The sequence below is a fragment of the Physeter macrocephalus genome, chromosome 1 (genome assembly GCF_002837175.3).
Source record: "Physeter macrocephalus isolate SW-GA chromosome 1, ASM283717v5, whole genome shotgun sequence".
Lineage (NCBI taxonomy): Eukaryota > Metazoa > Chordata > Mammalia > Artiodactyla > Physeteridae > Physeter > Physeter macrocephalus.
Window position 1 is genome coordinate 126,961,977 of NC_041214.2, and position 10,574 is coordinate 126,972,550.

The window sequence follows — 10,574 nt, forward strand, 5'->3', positions numbered from 1 at the left end:
CTAAGTTAAGTAGAAGTGGCAAGAGCGGGTGTTCTTTTCTTATTCCTGATTTTAGAGGAAAAGCTTTCAGCTTTTCACCATTGAGTATGATGTTAGCTGTGGGTTTGTCATAAATAGCATTTCTTATATTGGGATATATTTCCTGTATATGAACTTTGACAAAATTTTTTTTTATCATGAATGGATGTTTAATTTTTCAAATGATTTTTCTGTGTCTATTGAGTTAATCATATGATTTTTTTATCCTTCCTTTTGTTAATGTGGAGTATCACATTGATTGATTTATCAATATTGAACCATTCTTATATCCAAGGAATAAATTTGACTTGATCATGGTGTATGATCCTTTTTATATATTGTTGAATTCAGTTTGCTAGTGTTTTGTTGAGGATTTTTGCATCTATATTTATCAGAGATATTGGTGTGTAATTTTCTTTTTTTGTAGTGTCTTTGTCTGGCTTTGGGGTCAGGGTAATGTTGGCCTCACAGAATGAATTTGGGAGTGTTCCCTACTCTTCAGTTTTTTGTTATAGTTTGAGAAGGATAGGTATTAACTCTTCTTTATATGTTTGGTAGAATTCTCCTGTGAAGCAATCTAGTTCTGGTCTTTTGTTTGCCAGGAGTGTTTTGATTATAAATTCAACTTCATTGTTAGTGATCAGTCTGTTCAGATTGTCTATTTCTTCCTGATTCAGTCTTGGCATGTTGTATGATTCTAGAAATTTATCTAATTTTTTTTATACTGTCTAATTTGGTGGCATATTCCTTTCTAGTATTCCTTTATGATTTTTTGTATCTCTGTGATAGCAGTTGTTATTTCTTCTCTTTCATTTCTCATTTTGTTTATTTGGGTTGTTTCTCTTTTTTTCTTGATGAGTCTGGCTAAAGGTTTATTCATTTTGTTTATCTTTTCAAAAAACCAGTTCTTGGTTTCATTTGTCTTTTTTTGTTGTTTTTTGGTCTCTTTTATTTACTTCCTCTCTGATCTTTATTATTTTCTTTCTTCTGCTGACTTTGGGCTTTTTTGCTCTTCTTTTTCTAATTCCTTTAGATTATAGATTAGGTTGTTTATTTGATATTCTTCTTGTTTCTTGAGATGGCTATAAAATTTCCTCTTAGAACTGCTTTTCTGCATCCCATAATTTTGAATCACTATATTTTTATTTTCATTTGTCTTGAGGTATTTTCAGATTTCCTCTTTGACTTCTTCATTGACCCATTGGCTTTTATTAGTAACATATTGTTGAGTCTCCTCACATTTGTGTTTTTTTTCCCCAGTCTTCTTCCTGTAATTCATTCTAGTTTCATACCACTGTGGTCTGAAAAAAAAACACTTGATATAATTTCTATCCTCTTAAAATTGTTGAGACTTGTTTTGTTGTGTATTATGTGATCTATCCTGGAGTACATTTTTATGCACTTAAAAAGAATGTTCATTCTGCTCTTTTGGATGGAATGTCCTGCAGATTTCCATTAAGTTCAATTGGTCTAATGTGTCATTTAAGTCTATTGTTTTCATATTGATTTTGTGTCTTGATGATCTGTCTACTGATTTGAGGTGTTAAAGTTCCCTATTATTATTGTACTATTGTCAATTTCTCCCTTTATGTCTCTTAATATTTCCTTTATGTATTTAGATGTTCCGATGTTAGGTGTATATATGTTAACAAATGTTATAACCTCTTGTTGTATTAATCTGTTTATCATTATATAATGTTCTTCTATGTCTTCTGATGTAGACTTTGTTTTAAAGTCTATTTTGTCTCATATGAGTATTGTTAGCCCAGCTTTCTTATCATTTGCTTCTGCATGAAAAAAATGTTTTTTCATCCCCTCACTTTCTGTCTATGTGTGTCTTTAGCTCTGAAGTGAGTTTCTTGTAAGCAGGGTATAGATGTGTCTGATTTTTTTATCCAATCAATGTCTTTCGATTGGAACGTTTAGCCCATTAACATTTAGAGTGATTATTGATAGGCATATACTTATTACCATTTTATTACTTGTTTCTGGATGTTTATGTAGTTCTTCCCAGTTATTTTCTTCTTATTTTTGTTTCTTCCCTTTTGGTTTGATGATTTTCTTTAGAGGTATCCTTGTGTCCCTTTCTCTCTAGTTTTTGTGTATCTAGTGTAGGTTTTTGATTTTTGGTAATCATGGGGTCAGTGTATGTTTATCTCTAACTATAGCCACTTGTTTTAAACTGTAGTCATTTAAGTTCAAACACATTCTAAAAGATCTACATTTTTTACTTCCCTCCCCCATGTTTTGTGGTTTTGATGTGATCATTTGCATTTTCATGTTTATCCCTTCACTGTTTATTGTAGTTATAGTTGATTTTATAATTTTTGTCTTTTAATCTTCACACTAGCTTATTTAAGTGATTGATCCACAGACTTTACCATATATTTGCCTTTGCTCTTGGGATTCTTCCTTTCCTATATATTCTTATTTATTTTTGTAGTCTGAGAGGAGACTCTTTAATTTCTTTTAGGGTGTGTTTAGTGTTGATAAGCTCTTTTAGTTTTTGCTTATCTGAGAAGTTCTTTACTGCTTCAATTCTGAATGATAATCTTGCTGGGTTGAATATCCTACGGGGCAGGATTTTCCGTTTCAGCACTTTAACTATATCATGTCACTTCCTTCTGGCCTGTGAAGTCTGTGCAGGAAAACTAGATAGTAGCCTTATGGGTGTTCCCTTCTTTGTGACTCTTTGTTTTTCTCTTACTCTCTTTAAAATCCTCTCTTTAAGTTTTGCCATTTTAATTATGATATGTCTTGGTGCGTGTCTCTTTGGTTTCATATTTTTTGGTACTCTGTGCTTCCCATATTTGAATTCTGTTTCCTTCTTCAAGTTTGGGAAACTTTCAGCTATCATTTTATCAAATACATTTTTTATCCTTTTCTCTCTTCTCCTTCTGGGACCCCTATAATGTGAATGTTGGTACACTAAATCTTGTGCTAGAGGTCCCTTAAACTGTTTATAAATTAAAGTATAGTTAATGTGCAATATTATGTAAGTTACAGGTGTACAATATGGTAATTCACAATTTTTAAAGGTTATACTCCATTTATAGTTATTATAAAATATTGGCTATATCCCTTGTGTTGTACATTATATCCTTATAGCTTATTTTATACATAATAGTTTGTACCTCTTAATTTCCTACCCCTATATTTTTCCTCCCTCCTTCCCTCTCCCCACAGGTAATCACTAGTTTGTTCTCTATATCTCCAAATCTGTTTATTTTTGTTATATTCACTAGTTTGTTATATTTTTTAGATTCCACATATAAGTGATATCATACAGTATTTGCCTTTCTCTGACTTATTCACTTAGCATAATACCCTCCAAGTCCATCCATGTTATTACAAATGGCAAAATTTTATTCTTTTTTTGTGGCAAAGTAGCAGTCCATTGCATATATATACGACATCTTCTTTATCCATTCATCTGATGATAGATGCTTAGGGTGCTTCCATATCTTGACAATTGTAAATAATGTTGCTATGAGCATTGGGGTACATGTATCTTTTCAAATTAATGTTTTTGTTTTTTTCAGGTATATGACCATGAGTGGAATTGCTTGTCATATGGTCGTTCTATTTGTAGTTTTTTGAGAAACCTTCGTACTGCTTTCCATGGTGACTGCACCAATTTACATTCCCACCAACAGTGTAGGAGGGTTCCCTTTTGGAGAACCCTAACCAACATTTGTTATTTGTAGACTTTTTGATGATAGCCATTCTGATGTGAGGTGATATCTCATTATGGTTTTGATTTGCATTTTCCTGATGACAGATTACATGTGCGTTCTTCTGTATCACCTAGTCTGCTGTTCATTCTGTCTAGTGTGGTTTTCATTTCAGTTATTGTATTCTTCAGTTCTGACTGATTCTTTTTTATATTTTCTAGTTCCTTGGTAAAATTCTCACCATGTTCATCTATTCTCTTCTGTTGTTCAGTTAGCATTCTTATTACTAATGCCTGAGCTCTTTATCTGGTAAATTATTTATCTCTGTTTCCTTAAGTTGTTCTTTTCATGTATTTTTCTCTGTTCTTTTGTTTGAAACAAATTTCTGTGTCTTCTTATTTTGCTTAATTTTCTCTTTCTCTATGAAATTACATGAAACAGTTACCCATCCAGGTCTTAAAAGCTGTGTCCTCATGTGGGAATGTCCCTATATAGTCTTTGTGTGTCCAGTGGCCTTTGTGGTATATCTGGATCTGAAGAGAGCACTAGTCACATCTTCCCCCAGGGTGTGCTGGAAGCTATTACATTCTTAGGATGTGGGGTTGGAGAGGGAGGGGCTAGAGCCAGAGCCAGGTGTGAGCTGAGGCTTCTCTTCTGATCGGTGGCCAACACCACCCTTTAGGGGCAAGGGCGGGTCCCAAGTTCTGGAACAGAAGCCTGGAGGGCCTGTCTGAGCTGGTTCTATTCCCTTTATGTATGTGCTTTCCTCCTTCCCTGAATTGGTACTTTCACCCCAGAGGGGAGCAGTGCTGTAGCAACGGGGACCAGAGCGGCACCCATTGCTGGCAGTGGTGCACACTGGGGCAGTCCAGGCACACCAACCAGAGTTGCAGACTGCTCCCAACCTGCTGCCTATGCAAGTGCCACTAATGGCTGCTCTTGCCCCATTTGGAGGCTGTGCCATGTCTGAGCTGAATCCAGTCCCCTGCAACTGTGCACTTTCCTCCAGCAGCGGCAGCCTTTGCTCTAGCGGGGAGCTGTTCTGTGCAGCAAGAGGGACCAGAGTGGGTGCTGAGATAGTTCTGGTACCAATCAGAGTTCCAGAATGTTCCCTATCTGCTGCCTCTGTGAATGCCAGTAATGGCTGCCCTCACCCCATTTGGATTTTGTGCCATGTCTGAGCCGGCTCTGTCCCCACAATTGCACAGTCTCCTTGGCTGTGACATCCATACCCCTAGTGTGGAGCTGTATCTCTGAGCAAAATGGGTCAGAGCAGGTGCTTGGCTCATGCTGGGGTGCATGCTGGGGTGGTTGAAGGAGACAGGCCAGAGTCCAGGAAGTTTCAATCTGCTTCCTCCACCTTGTTTTGGGAGTATGAACTCTTCATGGGTGAGTCTAGGTTTCTTAAAGCCCTGCTGTAAGTCCCACTAGTTCTCAAACCAGCTAAGGGGACTCATCCTCCTGGTGTTGGACCCCAGGTCTGGGGAGCCCAATATGCAGTTTGAACCGCTTACTCCCCAGAAAGGATCTCCGAGCCTGTGTGATCACCCTCCTCTTCTGTGTTCTATCCTAGGGGTCAGGTCCCAACTGATTGCTTCTTTTCCCTTCCCACCCAACTCTGCATGGAACTTTCTTACAGCCTTGATTGCATAAGAGTCTTTCTGACAGTCTGAAATTTGTTTTTTGGTGAGAATTTCTCTACATGTAGACGTAGTTTTGATGTGTTAGTAAGGGGAGGTAAGCTTTGCATCCTCCCACTCTGCCATCTTGATCTCCTCCTCGATCTAATTGTTAATATTTAAGAAAAATTTATGTAGGCTGAGAATTCTTGCTCCAAACAGAAAACATTAGTAGTTAAACTTATTTTTATTGCTTATTAATGTGAAGAATCTTATACTACAATTGACTTAAGTAAATCTTCAATTTAAATCCTTAAATCCTGCATGCTGCATAGTGCAGCCAAAAAAAAAAAAAAGGCAATTAAGTGTCTATGTTCTTACATCATTTTCATGACTAAATTATTTTAAGAAAAAAATGAAAAATTTGTAGGAAAATATGTTTTTTATTGTACTATTTATAGAAAACATTTTTTTCTTCTTTAAGGACATATTTGTTTACTGAATGATGTAAAACATAATTTCCTTTAAGGATATTGTTTCAGTTTTTGTATCTAGAATTGTGGTGTTTATCATAACTGTGAAGAACACTAAATAAACAATGTGACCTGAAGAAAATCAAATCATCCTCTAATTAATTTGAGCTAAATATTTATTTTAATAGTAAAAATTAGTATATGATATGCCCTTTTGGAATAGCTTAATGTAATTTTATAATTGAATATTGGAACCATGAGAGAAAATGAAAAGAAAACTTATGAATGTCTACTTCTTTAACAGCTAAACTATTCAGTGGATTATTATGTAGATATGTTTTAAAACAATCTCTAAAAAAATCTTAAAAACAAAATTTCAATCCTGATTCTGAAAAGATAAAATATATATTGTAATTAATGTGATATAAATTTGATTAGTGTGTGCCTCACTGAGAAACTCTTTCTCCTAAACATTTGGTTTAGGGCAAAGACATGTAGAATACAATAACTTCCCTGACTGAAAATGAAGGGGGAAATTTTTAAGAAAGGAAATTGCTTTAAGCAAGGCTAAATTCTAGGGCTCTCGCAGTGTGTTTAAGAGCCAACCTTTCTTTCCTTCATCTTCTCTCCCATTCTTTTTTTCTCTCCCCAGCTATGTTCTCTGCATACCTCTTCACTGTCCTTGTTCCAACCAGGGTTTTTCCATGTTTCATCCCTTGTGGCTTCAGGCATAAATCCACAGAACTCTCAGGCACAGTAGAAAAACAACAAACAACAAATAACCAAAAACCACATTTCTTCCAGGTTGTCCCAGCTAAAATCTCAGGTCTATCTCTGATTGGACTGACTTGAGTAATATGACCATTCTTGAACTGTGGTCCAAAGGGTGGAACATGTCGATTGGAAAGGACAGAGCCTGGTACTTTTTCCTGTGGTTACTGCAGGAGGGAACAGTACCATTTAAATCACAGAGAGTGAGAGTTGAGAATATATGATTCTCTGAGGAAAATAGAGGTTCATCCACAAGGCAGAAGGGAAATGGGTATTGGACTTAAAAAACTCAACTTTCACTCTAATTTGTTTCTAAAACCGGAAGTTTAATGTGGAAAAATTTGAAGAAATCTGTGATTGATTGGAGAAAGTAAATGGGAAAATACAGATGCAGCAATTCCTGTGGTACATTTAGGTGACAAGGAGTATCAAAATCAAAGTGGATCTGAGAATTTCTTTGTTGAGAACAAGGGTTAGAATGGTAGGAAATGACATTTAAGTCAGTTTAAGGAGAGCCTAAAAGCTTTATCTCATCATCACAGAGAAGTAACTGACACTTTTTGTGCATGAAAATAAAAATAACCATACTTAATTGTGTAGGGCATAAAAAGACTTTCCTTCTACCCTCCTACGTTCCATAGAGAGGTCTATAAAATAAACTGGCAACAGGCAGATTAACAAGAGAAAAGGTATATAAATTTATGAATTTTTAATATAAGAGAACAAAAGTGAAAACCAAAAAGGCAGTGAGACTTGAGAGCTTATATACCATCTCAATAAGGAAAGAGGAGAGGGATGTAGGCAACTTAAGGAAGTGTAAATGACTTTTAGGAAAGATGAATGGGTCCTTAGAAGAGTCGATGGAAGTTTTATAGTTTTTGACAGTTTGTCTGGGTGCGGTGTTGACTTCTAATCTCTCCTGTGAGAAGAGTCAATCTTACCTGGTTGCTGAAACTCCCTGGGAGAGGATTTATGACAACTGATGTCCTTTCAGAGGATCCTTCTTTAGGCAGATAAGGGGAATTCAGAGAAAGCTTCTCCCCGTGTTTGCTATTTTTCAAGTGGCTTCAACTCAAAATAATCAGTGTACCAAAGCATAATATTTAGGGGTGGCATGTACTAATATCCTTCAACTGACAGTAAAAAAATTCTATAAGGTATACAAAAAGAAACCTCTTGTTTTGTTAAATAGATATATACATGTATATGTGATTCCAGACTATATACAATAGATAAATGTTTGATCTTTCGATCTATCTGTGCCTGAGAAATTGATAACTATAGGTGCCTTCATTTCTGGTGTACTATATGTAATAAATTGAAATGGTCTCTAAGAACTACAACTAATGTGCTGATTAACTTTCCTCCTCCCAATATAATTTTATTTAGAGGAAGATGACATTTTTAATTTAAAAATAAGATGGAGGTTCACAAAATGCTTATGGAATTATTCTAAAATTATTTTTCTCTTCAGGGCTACAAACAAAATAATAGTTTAGGTTGACTTGTGGCTAGAATTTTGGTAGCATAAAAACTGGGAAGAAAGTAGAGCATAGTAGCATTGTATCTTTCCACAAACCTTTGGGGAAAAAAAAGTGACATGCCATAAAATATATTTCTTTTAATTGTTAAAGTAAGGATGATAAATAGATAACACTGTGCAGGTTAAATATTGATATATATGTGTATATAATATGTATATATCATGTATATCAAGTATACACACACACATATAAATCCAATGGCATTAAAAATTTCAAAACTGAGTTTATGAGCTGAAGGTTTAGGGTGATGGTCAGTGGAGAAATCTCTCATCGGAATAGTTGCATGAGGATATGGTGCAGTAGACTGTACATCACGACTCTTTGCATGGTCTGATACTGTGGGTACCTAATATAATGTAAATTTTAAACTTTACATACTTACATATTTTTAAATATAAAATATGTTAACAACTGGCAGTGCTGCTTTCCTATATTCATTTTTTTCTAAGTGTGCTCTGGATTGAATACAGATTTCTATTAACTACCCCACTGCTTCAGCCTCCTTGCCCCAGAGCTTACCCTGCAGAGACATGATGAAAGCCAGCTTGAAAACTCTCCTATACAAGGGCCAAATGCTTCATTGGTGAGAGACAAAAACAATGGATTTTCTCAGTTTATGTACATAGATATGCATATATACACTTATATGTATATACATATGTATGTATATATTCCCCAAGAGAAGGAAAACACATTACTCTTTTGGTGGAAAGGATCCTGGATTTTCACACTAACTTTTTGGAATGTAAATACATCTTCCCAAGAACCAGATAAATGCTTTCTTTCTCTGGCTTTTATGACCTAGAGATGTCTGTCAGGTCTGTACTTCATTCTCTTGAAATGTAAAAACCTAGAAAGATAGTGTTCCCGTCTACTTGGCACTTGGGGAGCTTAATCTAGGGACCTAGTCTGGGCTATAGCTATTTGACTCTCTTGAGACAGTAAGGAATGCCTATTATCCTTTCAGATAAGAGCAATTGACTTATGAATAATGACATTAATATCACAGAGAGAAAGTGAGCTTTAGGAAAACAAAAAGCAAAACCAAAATGTTATTTTGATCTGTTATATAATTCCTTGCCCTTAACTAATTGTGACTTTGTCTGAAATACATACCTCCTAGGCTTGTGAATTTATTAGTCTGTATTGTTTTTAGAGAAAGGCTAGAAGTATTTTTTTATATTAAAGTAATTCTGACAATCGTTTTCTACTGACTTCCTTACTCTATGTAATCTCTGGAAATTTAATTCAAGGGTTAAAAGGAAGAAAAAAATGGAGATTTATAATATGGTATGTTAAACAGTATATTATCATACCATGATATAGTACATCAAGTTGTATTAAAAGGGGGACATAGATCAATAAACTTACTACAGTAATATTCGTAATCAAGTTAGAAAATACATGAATTCATCACTTTTTTAAAGAGACTTTTTAAAATAACTATTGGGTTTCTGGTATCATTTTCTCGGCTGTCACATGAGACAATCTGAAAAAAACCTCAATGCCAAGATTTTGACCCCTAATGCTCTGATGCTATTCTTCACTAATCCTAAGAACCAGGATTCTTAGGAGCCAAGAATGACTGATTCTATATTTGAAAGAGGAAAACTCAAGGTGAGCCTTGTGAGAAAGAAAATATTTTTTCATAGGTACTAGAGACTGTACTAAATAGGATCAGATAGAAATTTCAACTTATAGGGAAGAAAACTAGAGGCCAAGAGGGACAAATTGAACATTAAAACAAAATAAAACTCTTGCTTTTGAGTTAGTATAGTTGATCTTGGTGGGACACTGCTTTCTTTGACAACAACTAGAGGAATCTGGATAAGTTCCAAACCCTGTATTTTTTTTTAAACATCTTTATTGGAGTATAATTGCTTTATATTGCTGTGTTAGTTGCTGCTGTATAACAAAGTGAATCAACTATATGTATACATATATCCCCATAATCCCTCCCTCTTGCGTCTCCCTCCCACCCTCCCTATCCCACCCCTCTATGTGGTCACAAAGCAGGAGCTGATCTCCCTGTGCTTTGTGGATGCTTCCCATTAGCTATCTATTTTACATTTGATAGTGTATATATGTCAGTGCCACTCTCTCACTTCGTCTCAGCTTACCCTTCCCCCTCCCGTGTGGGAATGTAAATTGATACAGCCACTATGGGGAACAGTATGGAGTTTCTTTAAAAAACTAAAAATATAACTACCATATGACCCAGCAATCCCACTACTGGGCATATAGCCTGAGAAAACCATAATTCAAAAAGAGTCATGTACCAAAATGTTCATTGCAGCTCTATTTACAATAGCCAGGACATGGGAACAACCTAAGTGTCCATTGACAGATAAATGGGTAAAGAAGATGTGGCACATATATACAATGGAATATTACTCAGCCATAAAAAGAAACAAAATTGAGTTATTTGTAGTGAGGTGGATGGACCTAGAGTCTGTCATACAGAGTGAAGTAAGT